Raw genomic sequence first — 17332 nt, 5'->3', positions numbered from 1 at the left:
TTACAAGTAATTCAAATCGAACCGTCCAAACTACTAATTTCAGTTTAGATGTACCACGGACCCAAAAAAAAACGCTTATTTCATTATCTGACCCTCTGATTAGTCGACATTTATTGGACGGTTAAAAATGAAAAATATCATGTGGTCTTATTTTCACAAACAAGTGTCCGCGAATCAGAGGTTAGGATTGCGCAGCAAATAATCATTGTTGTACGGTAGCTTGGGGACAGTGAGTTCTTCCACAATTTATCCAGTCTAATTTGAGTTGATGATGTACGGTACGTGTTGAAGTGCCTGCGTATCTAGCGTCACACGCAGCGGAGTATCAAATAGCTCCTAGAAAATAAAAGAGTTATTTACCACCCTAAACTCCACCCTTTACCGACCGACTTTTCTAAGCACTGTTAAACTTTACTTTTCAAAACTAAACCATGCTTAAAGGACACACTATTTGCATACGAAAATACCCTTGCATTTACCATGGAACTCTCTCTTGTCCACAGTGGCACCATCCAATACCAAGAAAAGAGCCAAAGGCCATGGCTAAATACCTATGGCTATGGATTATGATCGTAGCCATTAGTAGCATAGCCATTGCTTCATTAGATTCATAGTCATTAGTTCTATAACTATGAATCTAAACTATAATCATTGCTTCTGTAGCGAAAAGTGCATACAACTATGTATGATTGAGCGAGCCTAATGTGAAATTGAATGAGCCTAACATGAAATTCAACGAGCCTAACATGCCTAACATGAAATTCAGCAAGCCTCAAGGGAAATTAAGCGAGGCAAACATGAAATTCAGCAAGGATAACATGAAATTGAGCGAGGAAAATTAAAAATTCAACGAGGCAAACATGAAATTAAGCGAGACAAATATGAAATTGAGAGAGGCAAACATAAAATTGAGCGAAGTTCAGAGGAAATTGACCGAGGTAAACATGAAATTGAGCGAGCAAACTAGAAATCAAGTGAGGCTCAGAGGAAATTGAGCAAGGCAAACTGGAAATTGAGTGAGGCAAACCGGAAATTCAGCGAGGTGAACTAGAAATTGAGGGAGACTAACATGAAATTGAGTGAGGCAAAGAGGAAATTGAGCAAGGCAAACATGAAATTGAGCAAGGAAAACTAGAAATTGAGCAAGACATACAAGAAATTGAGCGAGGCAAACTAGAAATTAAGCAGGGCTAACATGAAATTGATCGAAGCAAACTGGAAATTGAGTGAGGCTCAGAGGAAATTAAGCGAGGCAAACTGGAAAAAACTTAAAGTTGGGTGAGGGAAACTAGAAACTGAGCAAGGCAAACTAGAAATTCAGTGAGGTTAACATGAAATTCAGCTAGGCAAACATGATATTCAACGATTATCAAATGAAATTGAGTAAGGATAACATGAAATTCAATGAGGCTCAAATGAAATTGCGTGATGCAAACATTAAATTAAACGAGGCAGAAATTCAACGAAGCAAACATAAAATTCAACAAGGCAAACATGAAATTCAACAAGGCTCCAAAAAGTAAATGCCCTCATTTAGTTTGCCTCACTCAATTTCCTTTGAGCCTCGTTGAATTTCATCTTAACCTCGTTGAATTTCATTTTTGTCTCGCTGAATTTCATGTTTGCCTTGCTCAATTTCCTATGAGGTTCATTGAATTTCATGTTTGCCTCGCTCAATTTCATGCTTGCCTTATTCAATTTTCTTTGTACCTCACTCAAATTCCTATTTGCGTCGTTGAATTTCATGTTAGCGTCATTGAATTTTCCTTGAGGCTCGTTGAATTTCATGTTTGCCTCCCTCAATTTCCTTTAAGGCTCATTGAATTTCATGTTAGGCTCGTTGAATTTCATGTTATGCTCGCTCAATTTCCTATAGATAATTCTTGATTTCACCACCTTTAAAAGAAAAGGGGAAAAAAAAAAAACTAAATGAGGACGACATTTAGTTTTTGGAGCCTTGTTGAATTTCCATCTTTTCTTGCTCAATTTTCTTTGAGCCTCGTTGAATTTCATGGTTAGCTCGCTCAATTTCCTGTTTGCCTCACTCAATTTCCTATTTGTCTCGTTGAATTTCATGTTTGCCTCGCACAATTTCCTTTGAGCCTTGTTGAATTTCATGTTAGCTTCGCTCAATTTCCTTTGATACTTGTTGAATTTCAAGTTTGCCTAGTTGAATTTCATGTTAGCCTCGTTGAATTTTTAGTTTGCCTCGCTCAATTTTTAGTTTGTCTTGATCAACTTCCAGTTTGCCTCACTGAATTTTCAGTTTGCCTCGCTTAATTTTCAATTTGCTTCGCTCAATTTCATGTTTGCCCCGTTTAATTTTCAGTTTGCCTCGCTAAATTTTCTCTGAGCCCCTCTCAATTTCCAGTTTACCTCGCTCAATTTCATGTTAGCCTCGCTCAATTTCTAGTTTGCCTCCTCAATTTCATGTTAGCCTTGCTCAATTTCCAGTTTGCTTTGCTCAATTTTATGTTTGCCCCGTTTAATTTCCTCTTTGCCTTGCTCAATTTTATGTTACCCTCACTAAATTTCCAGTTTGCCTCGTGGAATTTCATGTTTGCCTCGCTGAATTTCCAGTTTGCCTCTCTTGATTTCCAATTTGCCTTGCTCAATTTCCTCTAAGCCTTGCTCAATTTCCAGTTTGCCTCACTCAATTTTCAGTTTGCCTCACTCAATTTCATGTTTTCCTCGCTCAATTTCCTCTTTGCCTCGCTCAATTTTTAGTTTACCTAGCTCAATTTCCAATTTGTCTCGCTCAATTTTCAGCTTGCCACGCTCAATTTCATGTTAGCCTCACTCAACTTCCTCTTTACCTCGCTCAATTTTCAGTTTGCCTTGCTGAATTTCATGTTTCATGTTTGCCTCATTCAATTTTCAGTTTGCCTCACTCGATTTCCTCTTTGCCTCGCTCAATTTTCAGTTTGCCTCACTCAATTTCATGTCAGCCTCGCTCAATTTCATGTTAGCCTCGTTCAATTTCTAGTTTGCCTCGCACAATTTTATGTTATCCTCGCTGAATTTCATATTTGCCTCGCTCAAATTCCCTTGTGGCTCATTGATTTTCATGTTTTCCTCACTCTATTTCCTCTGAGGTTCGTTGAATTTCATGTTAGGGTCACTCAATTTCTTGTTAGGCTTGTTCAATTTCACATTAGCCTCATTGAATTTCATGTTTGCCTCACTGAATTTCCGGTTTGCCTCGCCCAATTTCTAGTTTGCCTCAATCAATTTCATGTTTACCTCGCTCAAATTCCAAATTGCCTTGCTCAATTTCATGTTATCTTCACTCAATTTCTAGTTTGCTTGTCTTTCATGTCTACCTCACTTAATTTTCAATTTGCCTCGCTCGATTTCCAGTTTGCCTAGCTAAATTTCTAGTTTGCCTCATTGAATTTCATGTTTGCTTCGCTCAATTTCATGTTATCCTCGCTAAATTTCATGTTTGTCTCGCTCAATTTCACTTGATGCTTGTTGAATTTCGTGTTAGGCATGATAGGCTCATCGAATTTTGTGTGTAAGCTCGCTTAATTTCACGTTAGGGTCATTCAATTTTACGTTAGGCTCACTCAATTATCCATAGTTGTATCTACTTTTCGCAACAGAAGCAATGGATACGATTTAGATATGTAACGATAGAACTAATGACTACGAATCTAATAAGGTAATGGCTATGCTTCTAATGAAGCAATACCCTTTTTTTGGTATTGGACGGTGCTACCGTGAACAAGACAGAATTCCATGGTGGCACTGTCGATATCATAGTGCCACCGTGAATGCAAGGGTATTTTCGAGTATATATCATAAAGTGAGGGTATTTTCATCTTCAAATAGTGTTTTTGTACATAATCAGTTAAGTCTTTGAAAGTTTGGGAGTGCGTAGAAAAGCCGCTAGGTAAAAGGTGGGGTTTACTGAAGTAAAAAAAACTCAAAATAAAACTACAATGCGCTGGCTTAACAGGCGCCACATGCCTCCCACATCAGCCACTTTGGTGGAACTTTCATCAGATCCACCCCGTCCATCAGGTAGGATACCTCAAATTCACCTTGGAAGCCAAAAAATATAATTATACAGGAAATAAATAGACCACACCTAGGAAAAGTTTGGAATGCGACGCCTATAGTTAATTTTGTGGAGGGCCTACCATGGTGTTCATGTGCTATCTAATCCGTTCATCTGATCTTTCTCATAAGGATGAAAGAATTAACCCCAAAGTCACGGTATTCAAAAACTCATATAGGACATACCATGTGAATTTAGAAGTTTTAAGGTATAATTTTAAGAGGAGATCTAACCGTGCTTACGATGAATCTGATTTTTGGAATAATGCTATAAAAATAAAAATAAAATAATTAACAGAGAGAGAGAGAGAGAGAGAGAGAGAGAGATGCACCCATCGGGTGGGTGGATTTCTTTCAAGTTGAGCCGATTTCCCATGTTAAAGAAAGGGACACCAGCAGGTGCACGAACGTTTTCCAACATGAAATTTACCACTGTACGACCCATTTACCCAGTTAAGCCCACTCCTTCTTACCTTACAAGAATAAGCCTCAGCTGAACGGATGACTTGCCAAAAGCCGAAACTGCCCCTACTTTTTACTTCAAGCGGATCGGCTGGTGCATGAAGGCTGCCTATCCTCTGGCTACGAATTATAGCCGTAGCCATTGAAAAAAAAAAATTTAATCCAAGCAACAGTACCACTGATCCGGCAATAATGCCACCGACCTCTGAACGTTTGTGCGGTAGTACTGGACGGTTTTTAAAAAAAATTGGGTGGGTCCAATCGTGGGCCCCACACTCAATGTTCATGATTTTGGTGGGCCCTACATCCACCATTGCACTTTTTTTTTTACATGGATAACTTTATTCTACCTACATTTTTCTCTAATATATGTTTATATAAATATGTATATATAAGCATATAAAAAAAATTTCTCTTTTTTTCATTTCTTTCTTTATTCATTTAACAAGAATATCTTTTAAACCAAAATTAGTTACTTAAATGTATCCTATATGATTTTGGGGTAGGAGAAGCTACTTTAGCCAACCAACTTGTTTATTTTCCAAGATTCCATCAGGTTGATGGTCAAAAATCCATTTCATTCACTTTGCGGTCAATTTCAATCAGTTCGCGGTCAATTTCATTCATTTCATTTACTTCACAATCAATTCCATGTATTTCACGGTCAATCCCAGCGATTCTGCTTCACTTCACGGTCAATTCCATGTATTTCATAGCCAATTCTCTTCACTTCACGGTCAATTCCCTTCACTTCATGGTCATTTTCATGCATTTCACAGTCAATTCCGGCGATTCCGCTTCACTTCACGGTCAATTCCCTTCATTTAACAGTCAATTCCATGCATTTCATGGTAAATTTCCTTCACTTCACAGTCATTTCCATGCATTTCACGGTCAATTCCAGCGATTCCGCTTCACTTCACGGTTAATTCTATGTATTTTACGGTCAACTCCCTTCATTTCATGGTCAATTCCATGCATTTCACGGTTAATTCCGGCGATTCCTCTTCACTTCACGGTCAATTCAATACATTTCACGGTCAATTCTTTTTACTTCACGATCAATTTCATGCATTTCACGGTCAATTCCCTTCACTTCACGATCATTTCCATGCATTTTACGGTCAATTCCGACGATTCCGCTTCACTTCACGATTAATTCTATGTATTTCACGATCAATTCCCTTCATTTCACTGTCAATTCCATGCATTTCACAATTAATTCCATGCATTTCACGGTCAATTTCCTTCACTTCACGGTCATTTCCGGTGATTCCGCTTCACTTCACGGTCAATTCTATGTATTTCATGATCACACTTCTGTTCATTTCATAATCAATTCCATGCATTTCACGGTGAATTCCCTTCACTTCATGGTCATTTCCATGCATTTCACGGTTAATTCCGATGATTCCGTTTCACCTCATGGTCAATTCTATGTATTTCATGGTCAACTCCCTTCATTTCATAGTCAATTCCATGCATTTCACGGTCAATTCCGGCGATTCCTCTTCACTTCACGGTCAATTCAATACATTTCACGGTCAATTCCCTTCACTCCACGATCAATTCCATGCATTTCACGATCAATTCCCTTCACTTCAGGATCATTTCCATGCATTTCATGGTCAATTATGGTGATTCCACTTCACTTCACGGTCAATTCTCTACGGAAATAATATCGATATCATCAATAATATCGCTGATAACCGGAAATATCGGTATCGCTACAAGTTTCACTGGCTAGGGATACGGAAATAATATCGATATCGTCGATAATATCGCTGATAACCGGAAATATTGGTATCAATATAAGTTTCACTGGCCAAGGATATAGAAATAATATCGATATCGCCGATAATATCGCTGATAACCGAAAATATCGGTGTTGCTACAAGTTTCACTGGCCAGAGATACGGAAACAATATCGATATCGTCAATAATATCGCTGATAACCGGAAGTATCGGTATCGCTACAAGTGAAGGGGATTGACCGTGAAATGAGTAGAATTGACCGTGAAATGAGTGGAATTGATCGTGAACTGAAGGGAATTGACTGTGAAATGCATGGAAATGACCGTAAGTGAAGGGAATTGACTGTGAGATGTATTGAATTGACCGTGAAGTGAAGGGGAATTGCCGGAATTGACAGTGAAATGAAGGGAGTTGACCGTGAAATACATAGAATTGACCGTGAAGTAAAGAGGAATCGCCGAAATTGACCGTGAAATACACAGAATTGACCGTGAAGTGAATGGAATTATCCATGAAATGAATGGAAATGACTGTGAAGTGAAGTGGAATCATTGGAAGTGACCATGAAATGCATGGAAATGATCGTGAAGTGAGGGGAATTGACCATGAAATGCATGGAATTGACCATAAAGTGAAGGGAATTGACCATGAAATGAATGGAAATGACTGTGAAGTGAAGCAGAATCATCGGAATTGACTGTGAAATGCATAGAATTGACCGTGAAATGCATGGAAATGACCGTGAAGTGAAGGGAATTGTCCGTGAAATGAATGGAAATGACTGTGAAGTGAAGTGGAATCACCGGAATTGACCATGAAATGCATGGAAATGACCGTGAAGTGAAGGGAATTGACCGTGAAATGCATGGAAATGATCGTGAAGTGAAGGGAATTGACCGTGAAATGCATGGAATTGACCGTGAAGTAAAGGGAATTGACCGTGAAATGAATGGAAATGACCATGAAGTGAAGGGAATTGACCGTGAAATGCATGGAAATGACCGTTAAGTGAGGGGAATTGTCCATGAAATGAATGGAAATGACCATGAAGTAAAGGGGAATCACCGAAATTGACCGTGAAATGCATGGAAATGACTATGAAGTGAAGGGAATTGACCATGAAATGCATGAAAATGACAGTGAAGTGAAGGGAATTGACCATGAAATGAATGGATATGACCGTGAAGTGAAGTGGAATCATCAGAATTGACCGTGAAATGCATGGAATTGATTGTGAAATGAAGGGAATTGACCGTGAAATGCACGGAATTGACCGAGAAGTGAAGGGAATTGACCGTGAAATGCATCGAAATGATCATGAAGTGAAGGGAATTGTCCGTGAAATGAATGGAAATGACTGTGAAGTAAAGTGGAATCACCGGAATTGACCGTGAAATGCATGGAAATGACCGTGAACTGAAGGGAATTGACCGTGAAATGCATGGAAATGACTGTGAAGCGGAATCACCGGAATGCTTATGCTTGGTGATCTCTCTCTCTCACACACACAATCACAACATTAAAGCAGTGAAATTCTTTCATATTGAAGTGGAATTACCGTCATTGACCGTGAAATGCATGGAAATGACCGTGAAGTGAAGGGAAATGACCTTGAAGTGAAGGGAATTGACCGTGAAGTAAAGTAGAATTGTCGGAATTAAGTGTGAAATGCATGGAAATGACCGTGAAGTGAATGGAATGGAGCGTGAAATGCATGGAAATGACCGTGAAGTAAATGGAATTAACCATGAAATGCATGGAAATGACCGTGAAATGAAATAGAATCACTGGAATTGACCATAAAATGCATCGAAATTACCGCGAAGTGAAGGAAAATGATCGTGAAATGCATGCAAATGACTGTGAAGTGAAGGGAATTGACCGTGAAATGCATGGAAATGATTGTGAAGTGAAGGGAATTGACGGTGAAATGCATGGAAATGACCGTGAAGTGAAGCGAATTGACTGTGAAATGCAAGGAAATGACCGTGAAGTGAAGGGAATTGACCGTGAAAAGCATGGAAATGGCCATGAAATGAAACAAAATCTCCAGAATTGATGGTGAAATGCATGGAAATGACCATGAAGTGAAGGGAATTAACCTTGAAATGCATGGAAATGACTGTGAAATGATGGGAATTGACTGTGAAATGCATGAAAATGACCTTGAAATGAAACGGAATTGCCAAAATTAACTGTAAAATGTATGGAAATGACTGTGAAGTGAAGGGAATTGACCGTGAAATACATGGAAATGACCGTGAAGTGAAGGGAATTGACCATGAAATGAAATGGAATCGCCAGAAATGACCATTAAAAGCATGGAAATGACCCTGAAGTGAAGGGAATTGACCGTGAAATGCATGGAAATGACCGTGAAATGAAACGGAATCACCGGAATTGACCGTGAAATGCATGGAAAAGACCGTGAAGTGAAGGGACCATGAAATGCATGGAAATGACCATGAAGTGAAGGGAATTGACCGTGAAATGCATGGAAATGACTGTGAAGTGAAGCGAATTGACCGTGAAATGCATGAAATTGACTGTGAAGTGAAGGGAATTTACCGTGAAATACACGAAATTGACCGTGAAGTGAAGGGAATTGACCATGAAATGAATTGAATTGACCATGAAGTGAAGGGGAATCGCCGAAATTGACCATGAAATGCATTCATGGTCAATTCCCTTCATTTCATGGTCAATTCCGTGCATTTCACAGTCAATTCCCTTCACTTTACGGTGAATTCCATTCATTTCACGGTCAATCCCGATGATTCCCCTTCACTTCACGGTCAATTCCCTTCACTTCACGGTTAATTCCGTGCATTTCACGGTCAATTTCATGCATTTCATGGTCAATTCCAGCGATTCCCCTTCACTTCACGATCAATTCAATGCATTTCACAGTCAATTCCCTTCACTTCACAGTTAATTCCATGCATTTCACGATCAATTCCCTTCATTTCACGGTCAATTTCATGCATTTCATGGTCAATTCCGGCGATTCCCCTTCACTTCATGATCAATTCAATTCATTTCACGGTCAATTCCATGCATTTCACGGTCAATTACCCTCACTTCACGGTCATTTTCATTCATTTAATGGTCAATTTCGTGCATTTCACGGTCGATTCCTTTCACTTCACAATCATTTCCATTCATTTCATTCCCTTTCACTTCACGGTCAATTCAATGCATTTCACGGTCAATTCCCTTCACTTCACGGTTAATTCTGTGCATTTCACGGTCAAATTCCTTCATTTCACAGTCAATTCCATGCATTTCACGGTTAATTGACCATGAAGTGAAAGGGAATCGCCGGGATTGACCGTGAAATGCATGGAAATGACCGTGAAGTGAAGGGGATTGACCATGAAATGAATTGAATTAACTGTAAAGTGAAGGGGAATCGCCGGAATTGACTGTGAAATGCATGAAATTGACCGTGAAATGAAGGGAATTGACCATGAAATGCATGAAATTGACCGTGAAATGAAGGGAATTGACAATGAAATGCACAGAATTGACCGTGAAGTGAATGGAATTGACCGTGAAGTGAAGGGGAATCACCGGGATTGACTGTGAAATGCATGGAATTGATCGTGAAATGAAAGGAATTGACCGTGAAATGCACGGAATTGACCGTGAAGTGAAGGGAATTGACCGTGAATGCAATGCCCTGAAAATTGGGGGTCGAGCAGGAGCCCAACACCTGAGTTCCAACACATCACTTATGCAACATAGATAATGATGATTTAATGTTGTCCATATTAATGTCTTAAAGATGAATGAGATTATACCAAAATAACATATCATACTCCAGAGACAGTTAAATTACGCAAGAAGAAGACTGTGATAAATGTATAAGATATATAAACTGTTGTAAGTCTCCAGAGTGTGAACATGTTACCAAGTTAAATATATACATGTATACTCCCAAAATAAATAAAATGAATATACATGTGTGTTCCAAAAGTGTAAGAAAAATGACAAGTGTAATGGCGTCTAATCAGTATCCCTGTAACCCCATCGATCAGAACACGGTCTACATAGACCCGCCTGATAACTGCATGAAGGAGAACTCATCCTCATCGTCATAAAAGTCCAGCTCCACTTCGTAAGCATTGCCATCATCTGTAACTATAACAGGATTTGGTTGGTGTTTAAAGCACTGTCCTAGAACGTGGGAGTGAGTGATCAACTCAGTGGAACTATGAAGCAAAGGTTAACATGTTATCAATTCAGTCAAGTAGTAATGATAAAGCAGTACAACACTCATGTCCTAAGTACTCTTGTTAATGCAAGAATGGTATGTTGTAATGATGCATGCCCTCGCCTGCATTCCCTCTTGCGACAACATCTTACGATCGTGGCATACACCACTCTCAGTAAACGTGTACTTTCTCACCAAAGCACCGTGCAATGCGATGCATGATCGTGTTATCTAAGTTCTTAGTTAGCCCTTTTTCATACAGTAGGATTGGGAAGCTAAGCACCTCCCTTTATATTATATACCAAAGGTCGTCACTCCTAGTCATTCACATACGATAGATGATTTCAAGTCGCCACAGAGAGGCTCGTCACCTCAATGCAGGTCTGGTTTATACTCTAGTTTACTACGGAGAGACTCGTCACCTCAGCACAGTTTAGAGTATGCTCGAGGTCACTAGGAGAGGCTCGTCACCTGATCGTAGACCGACAATATGAATACAGTGTCTCATACCACCGTATTCGGCTCACGAGTCTGGGTTACTCACTGGACACTACGGGGAGGCTCGTCACCCCAACATAGGCCGACAGCTCGACCACGGTGTCCCATACCACTATGCCCAGCTCATGAGTCTTAGTGGATCAAGGTACCAAGGTTAAATGGGTTTTCACTGGTGAGTTTGGTACCTTAGATTCAAGCAGTAGCGTCCATACATGGTGAACATACATTAGGCCAATCGGGTTGCTTGACAAGCTCGACTGGTACGAGTATACGTCGAGACGATCGACATGGAGCGCATAAGCACTTCGCGTGGCCTAACCACTGTTGACTAACAGCGTATGACTCAGATTCCTCGAACCTATCTGGCGTGGCGAAATGACCTCAGTCACAAACTAAGAAATCCTTACCGATTGCCTGGACTACGTCGTAGCCCCAAACACACTCCAAATAGCAGTATACGCATGTAGTAGCCAAAGATAGCATGTGAGAACTAAAATCAAATATAAATCATACTTTAAGCAATTCGACAAAACATATACTACACATGTACCGTACATAGGCATTTCATCCTTATCCCACATGGTAGTAAGATAGGTTATATAAAGGATTCTATAATCATAGATAAGGAGTTGAAAATCTCATCTCAACACCCTGATCCGAGGGTGTACTTGGGTCAGATTCTGACTGTCTGAATCCTTAGATTTGGCCCGCAAACGAACGACTCAATTTACTTAAGTTTCAGTTCGCTTTCTAAAGATATTCGCATTTCTCACATACTTCGCTCCGGGATTAAATTGTGCATTTTTGGGCACTATTAGGACTTGATTTCCGAGGTGGTTGTCAAGTTCAGTACTGCGGTCATAACCGTATAGTTTTGTAATAATCGAACTTTCGACGTATGGTCTAGGTCCGATACGGAGTTTCAAGGTGCTCCCGAGAGCAACTGGGTTTAGGGATTGATCATAGATTTTAGGGTAATGCAGCGTTAACGATTCTACACGTTTTGAGTCTTGCAGTTCGTATTTAAAGTGATTAGTGTTAATCCCACAGGTAGTCTCGTTTAACACTTATAATTCTCGTCTAATTTTTAAAAGATTTGGTCCTTAGTGATTTCTGCCTGAAGTGATACTCGGGTCTTTGTACGGATTTTTCCGAGACGTTACAATCAAATGCATGAAATTGACCGTGAAGAGGAGGAATCATCGGGATTGACCGTGAAATGCATGGAATTGACCATGAAATGAAGGGAATTGACCGTGAAATGCACAGAATTGATCGTGAAGTGAAGGGAATTGATCATGAAATGCATGGAATTGACCGTGAAGAGAAGGGGAATCGTCGAGATTGACCATGAAATGCATAGAATTGACCATGAAATGAAGGGAATTGACCATGAAATGCATGGAATTGACCATGAAGTGAAGGGAATTGACCATGAAATGCACGGAATTGACCGTGAAGTGAAGGGAATTGACCTTGAAATGAATTGAATTGACCGTGAAGTGAAGGGGAATCGACGCAATTGACCATGAAATGCATTCACGGTCAATTCCCTCCATTTCACGGTCAATTCCGTGCATTTCACGGTCAATTCCATGCATTTCATGGTCAATTCCGACGATTCCCCTTCACTTCACGGTCAATTCCATGCATTTCACAGTCAATTCCCTTCACTTCACGGTCAATTTTGTGCATTTCACGGTCTAATTCCCTTCATTTCACGGTCAATTTCATGCATTTCGCGGTTAATTTCGGTGATTCCCCTTCACTTCACAGTCAATTCAATGCTGTTCACGGTCAATTCCTTCACTTCACGGCCAATTCCATGCATTTCACTGTTAATTCCCTTCACTTCACGGTCATTTCCATTCATTTCACGGTCAATCCCGGCAATTACCTTTCACTTTAGGGTCAATTCAATGCATTTCACGGTCAATTCACTTCACTTCACTTCACGGTCATTTCCATGCATTTCACGGTCAATTCCGATGATTGACTGTGAAATGCATGGAATTGACCATGAAGTGAAGGGGAATTGCCGGAATTGACCATGAAATGCATAGAATGGACCGTGAAATGAAGGGAATTGACTGTGAAATGCACGGAATTGACTGTAAAGTGAAGGGAATTGACCATGAAATGCATTGAATTTGATCATGAAGTGAAGGGGAATCGTCGGAAATGACCGTGAAATGCATGGAATTGATCGTGAAATGAAGGAAATTGACCGTGAAGTGAAGGGAATTGACCGTGAATTGCATGGAATTGACCGTGAAGTGATGGGGAATTGTTGGGATTGACCGTAAAATGTATGGAATTGATCGTGAAGTGAAGGGAATTGACCTCTGTGAAGTGAAGGGAATTTGCCGGAATTCACTGCAAAATGCATGGAATTGATCGCGAAGTGAATGAAATTTACCGTGAACTGATTGAAATTGACCGTGAGGTAAATGAAGTTGATCGCGAGTGAATGAAATGAATGAAATTGACCGCAAACTGATTGAAATTGACCGCGAAGTGAATGGAATGGTTTTTCGACCATCGACCTAATAGAATTTTGGAAAATAACTAGGTTGGTTGGCTAAATTAGCTTCTCCTAACCAAAATCATATGTGGTACCTTAAGTAACTCATTCTAGCTTAGGAGATATGCTTGTTAAATAAATAGAGAAAGAAATGTGTTAAAAGATAAAAACATATTTTTATATACTTCTATATATATATTTACGTAATTATCTATTAGACAAAAATGTAAGGGGAAAAAATTTCGTAAGAAAAAATTAAAAAAAAAAATTTGTCAGCGGCAGCGGCACTGCCGCCGTACGCGGCAGTCCAACCTTTTTTTTCCTTTGGAATTCTTGTTGCTTTTGTGGGTCCCATCATGAGGTCTGTGTTATATCCAAACCGTCCATCTATTTGGCGAGCTTATATTAAGGCTTGAGATAAAAAAATAAGATAAATCTAACTATCAAGTGGACCACACTATTAAAGGCAGTGAAGAATTGAACCTCTACCATTGAAACCCTTTTAGGGGTCACAGAAGTTTTGGATCATTATGAAATTTGGTTTTCATCTTCATCCAGGTCTTTGTGACCTTATGAATAGATTGGATGGAAAATAAATGTTACGGTGGGCCCTACAACATTTTTAACGGTGAAAATCAATTTTCCCGCTGCCTTTTGTGGTGTGGTCCAGTTGATCTTTGGGTATGATTTTTTTTTTTTTCTGGATAATGCTCGGAAATGACTCGAAATATGGATGGACGTTGTGGATATAATAAATACATAACTGTGGGGCCATGTAACTTTGATCTCTTTTGAACCGTTCGTACGACTTGGAGTTCGAGGAGCGTCAGCGCTCGTCTTCGATCACCAGCCGATCCGCTTGAAGGAAAAAGCAGGGGCATTTTCGACCTTTGGCAAGTTGTCCGTACAGCCGGGGGTTGTTCTGGTCCGGTAAAAAAGGTGTGGTCGTAAGGAGGTAAATGGGCCATAAATGAGTCATACAGTGGTAAATTTCTCTTTTCCAACAAAAGCGGCATTTTCACAGTGGTAAATTAGCTACGCGGCCTCTTGAATATCTAGCCCGCAGGCGGGCCCACACGGTGAAACGTGCCTTGAATTGTAGGGCCACCATAGTTGAGACGGATCCTGATTGCATTATGGATTGACTATTGCCTACTGTTGTTTGCTCCTATTCCTATATGCATGCAAGCGTGTGAATTGAAATTGTGGCTTTAATTTAAGCTGATAATAAAAACCATGAGCACCAGGATAGGAAAAAACGTAGTGTATGACCAAGATTAAATGTAATCAGTTGCCTACTCTCAATGTGTAAATAGTATAAGTCGATATTCAAAGGGTGAAGTTTGCATGAGTTGCACATTTGCCTCCTGTAATAAATGACATTTTGATATAGACAATTGAAAATGAGAAAATGATTTTTACAATTAGTTACAAAGAACAGTTGCAGAACACCTTTTTAATTGATGAGCTGAATTCAACGTATGAGTGTAGACTCAAATTATAGATAAAGATTACCAACTACTTGGTTACTACTACAGATTACACTACAAAATGTAAACATCATACTAAATGTTATTTGCTTAGCATGAAAAGTAAATGATTACACTATATATGAAATATAAATTTATTGATAATTGAAATATATATATTTAGTTTATTTGAGTTAGTATGAAACGATCTTTCTTACTGAATTCTTTTGTTATTTATATCCTTAATACAGTCATTTGTATCCTTTCCATGTCCCGACAGTTATCATAATCGTTCAGCATTACTTTACTTCATTTGTTTCTCCTTTTACCATTTGTCCAGTTTTCACATAATTGCTTTTTCATTGGTCACTCAAACAATGATATATTAATCTTTAATATGCTCCAATTATTATTATCAAGAAATATTTTCTATACATATCTGTAAATCTTAAAATACACCATGTAGATTCATACAAATCATATATAACTCTCCATGATTAGTGCTCACGAGGAATGGTGATAATAGAGATGAACAACTATTGCATGTGGACTTTGAATCCGACTGCTTTTGCATCTCTTTCAACCACCTCTCACATAGTATTCATCAGAAAATTTAGATCATTAAATGGATGAATATTTTAAACTGTGACACAATTATGGTTAGGACAGCTAGATGGATGATTAAGACCACCGTCAAACAACATGGGAAATAAAAATAGATGTGCACATGCACAGACTTTACTAATTTCGTTATGAGGTTTGCTAACATACAGTCCACATGTATGGTGAGAAAATAGGTGGGGACATTAGCCGTTGGATCAATGTCTTTCCTGATGATCCAAGCAATTCATATGATGGGTATCCCCAACACCCAGATCCATAGCTCAACTGGCAGACTGAGCGGAGATACCTCGTTTCAACACTTGAGGTCTTTGGTATCGATCCCTAGGAGGGGTGGCTAACATGGAGTGTGTGTACTGAAATATAGAAAGACTATAACATCGAAATGTGGGTCTATTTCTAATGAGAAAAAGTCAAATGACTAAACCAATCTGATAATCTAAGGATGTGATCTTTTGCGCATCTCATGATTGATTAAAGATTTAGGGTTTAGGGTTTAAGTTTTAAAATTATATTAAAATTTTTTGAAAGATGGCTCTATATTTGAAGGATTAAAGTCCCTCAAGATGCGTTATTGCGAAACTTCTTGGTCCCATCATGAGTTATGTGTTATATCCAAGCCGCCCATCCATTTGGAGAGCTCGTCTTAAGGCTTAAAACTAAAAATAAGACAGATCTATGGATCAAATGGACCACAATGCAAAGAGCAGTGGGGGATTCGACGTCTACCATTCAAACCCTTTCAGGGTCACCGAAGTTTTGGATCAATATGATATTTGTTTTTCCTCTTCATCCAGGTCTTTGTGACCTTATCAGTAGATTGGATGGAAAATAAACGTTATGGGGGACCTATGAATGTTTTCACGATGAAAATCATTATCCTGCTGCTATTTGTGGTGTGTTCCATTTGAGGTTTGGATATGATTATTTTTTGGTTAAAGCTCTAAAATGATATCAAAAAATGGATGAACGGTGTGGATATAATGAATACATTATTTTTGGGCCCATGTAACTTTGATCTCCTTTGAACCGTTCGTACAACTCAGAGAGTTCGCTAGTCTTCGCACGACACGTACCCACACAGCCAATCCACTTCCAATTCTTATAGTGATCCACGTAGCCCAGTTGCGGACCACGACTTCACTTGAGTAGTCCCAGGACTACCTGCCCATTTACCCTTTTTCTTCACTATTTCTGGTTGAGGGGAGCTTTTAAAAAGTGTTTAACAGAGAGTTTCTTGGAAGAGTTTGTGGGAGATGCATAAGAGGCAAAGAAAAGAGGGAGAGAAAGAGAGAGGAACCTGAGTGATCAAGTCATCCAACCTGACATCATATGGACTCAAGCCTTCTTAACATCAAGCAAAGTAAAGGTGGTCCATTAGGTATCTAATCATCTCTACCCATTAGGTCTCTTATTTCTCCCCGCACATCTCGAGGAAATATTTATTCTTTATTTATCTTGTTGTATTTTTATTTTAATATTTATAATAATTATCTTCCCTGTCATGATCAATGTTGGGCACTTCTATGACTATAATCACAATAAAATTGATTTAATTTCATTTTTTAATTAAATGATTAAAATAAAAAACTCAAAATCTTATAAAGTAGAAACCATGCTTTCTTATGACAGATAAAGTTGCTTAACATCTTCCTCCATCACCACTCACCTAGAATCAACTATAGCAGATTGAGAATCATTTACATTAAGTAGTCTTCTATGTTC

Source organism: Magnolia sinica, chromosome 4 (assembly GCF_029962835.1).
Source record: "Magnolia sinica isolate HGM2019 chromosome 4, MsV1, whole genome shotgun sequence".
NCBI lineage: Eukaryota > Viridiplantae > Streptophyta > Magnoliopsida > Magnoliales > Magnoliaceae > Magnolia > Magnolia sinica.
Note: the sequence above shows the minus strand (reverse complement) of the source record.